This window comes from Oratosquilla oratoria, chromosome 21 (genome assembly GCF_046742065.1).
Source record: "Oratosquilla oratoria isolate Oo_2021 chromosome 21, ASM4674206v1, whole genome shotgun sequence".
Lineage (NCBI taxonomy): Eukaryota > Metazoa > Arthropoda > Malacostraca > Stomatopoda > Squillidae > Oratosquilla > Oratosquilla oratoria.
Genome location: NC_134797.1, coordinates 11608803 through 11611302, shown reverse-complemented (window position 1 = coordinate 11611302; position 2500 = coordinate 11608803).

The window sequence follows — 2500 nt, the reverse complement described above, 5'->3', positions numbered from 1 at the left end:
AGGTCATCTACATCGAAAGTAACACGATATACAAACTTCGAGTTATGATGTCGATGTAAGAAACACCTTTCGAACGATCCTTGTCGGAGAGCTTAAATATGGCGTTCGACTTAAAGGATTCAAAATGAACGGCACCAGTGTACCTTTAGGTGCTTTGTAATGGCCCTGTGCCATTGGCCCATAAGTAATTTAGTTTATCGTTGCGAATTCCCCCTATCAGGAGGCTAGGATGGTATCCCTTACAGAGGACTTCGTGGCGTGAATTTTAACGAACCAAGCCCTTGGTCCTACTCGCTGTCGGGAGGGTTCGAACTGCCGTCACTTCGACCTCCGCCGCAAGTAGCGACGCTCTAACACGCTCGGCCCATAAGTAAACAAAGGGAAGGGAAAAATCAATCACAATTTGAAGAACATATGGGTCTACCTTACAGAATGTGCCCCTTGTCATCGCCGTAGATGTTGTCGATGACTGTATGCAAAGGACTGAGCAGCCTATTGTACCTGTTATATATCAAAGCAGACTGTTACATCAGAGCAGATTATCATAATATGTCAAATCATCACATCAGATCCAAGGCACAGCAGATGGATTCAGTCTCTTCACTAGAGGCTGATTCAGAACCATATCAGACAGGCATCGATAGAACGTGGTAGAAGGTACTTAGGCCCAGTACCTCGTATACGACATTCTACACTAAATACTTACAAACGTACTCATAAAAAAACATACAAAGGCGATCAGACTCTGATTTAAACCACATCCATTATTCCAAAGTGCGAATCGTTTGCACATTTGTATGTTCTTTGTGATACCTTTCTCGACCGGCCACTGGTACGAATATGCTAAAATAAAGCTTAGAATCTTAGATGGTGGGGTGGGGACGACATTACTCAGAAACAAAACAACACTAACACTTTTCTATACTACATGCGCACAGTAAATCTTTCCACTAAAACTTACAGGACGTTTCAGCATTTCTTTGTGCATTGTTGATTTTGTCTATATACTCCCGTATCGAGAATTAAAAAAAAGAAAAAAGAAAAATGGATAATGAAATCAAGTTGTATATGATGAAGAACATTTGCCATTCCGCCATCACGTTCATGGAGGTGTGTAAAGACATTGATAGGTGATAATTAATCAATGCTAAATTGAAATACTGGCTATTTTGTTTAGAACAGTGTTTCTTAACCTGGGTTCGATCGAACTCCAGGGGTTCGGTAAGTCAGTTTCCGGGGTTCGGCGGTTCTCTGAGAGGCAACAGCTAAAGACACATTGATTTGCAGTAAATATTCATTATGTTTTTATTTTATGTGAAATTCATGTTTTGTTGGTTTTGTTCTTTGAACACAGTGATTTCGTGTGCAAATGATCCATGGTACAGTTTGTGCACTAATACAGTATATAGTTCCTATGTTTTGAATTTGAAAAAAAAAAAATTATTTTTCCAACTACGAAGGGTTCGATGAATGCATGTATGAAACTTGCGGGGTTCAGTACTTTCAACAAGGTTAAGAACCACTGGTTTAGAACTATGAGGAGGATGGCAATTTTCTAGTTCTTTACATACATAAGTCCCAGCACAGATGAACGTACAGAAGGGATGTGGGGGAGAAGAGGCTAGTAACGCATTACTTGGGCTTTGTATGTGTTAGAGGTGCTCAGTTGTGTGTTCGTAACCCGTGTTCCTCTCCGATTCCCAGTAGTGACTCTTGTTACGTTCCCCAACAGTCCCCAAAGCTCATAGGGCAAAGGTGACCGCTTCGTTCTTCATCTTCCTTTGTGTGACCTGTGCAGTCTTGCCTACGTATTCTTAAAAAAAGAAAAATTCTGGATATCGAACCACACGCCCATTGATGGGCCAATTCTGCCTCAATTATGCATCACCAAGGAAGAGAAGGAGGTGGAGGAGGAGGAGGAGGAGGAGAAAGAGAGGTGTGAGCTCGGCGGGCATTCCTTAGCGTGACGACCGCGATCGTTGTGCTCCGTTTCGCGTGCATCCCGGGGCTCGGGAAGCTTGATTAGTTTGCAGTTGCATCCCTCGGAAGAGCAGGAGTGGCAGGGCGAGGAGATAGAAAAAATAAAATAAAATAATTTTATGCGTTGGTGAAAATTATGGGAAATAGTATATATATCACAGGGACGAAATGTAGTAGCACAATGTGAAACGCACGAACCCTTTTTATTTCGACTGTGGGGTCTTCGTATGCGTGTATATATATATATATATATATATATATATATATATATATATATATATATATATATATATATATTTGAATAATTCGCTAGTGGACAGCGACATCAATCACACAATCCATGACCGTCGCGCAGAGGATTCGAACCGCCGCCTATAGACCCAAGAGAGTCCACAGCACTCGCCTTTACCCACTCGACCACAGACGATCTGTGGTCGAGTGGTTAAAGGCGAGTGCTGTGGACTCTCTTGGGTCTATAGGCGGCGGTTCGAATCCTCTGCGCGACGGTCATGGATTGTGT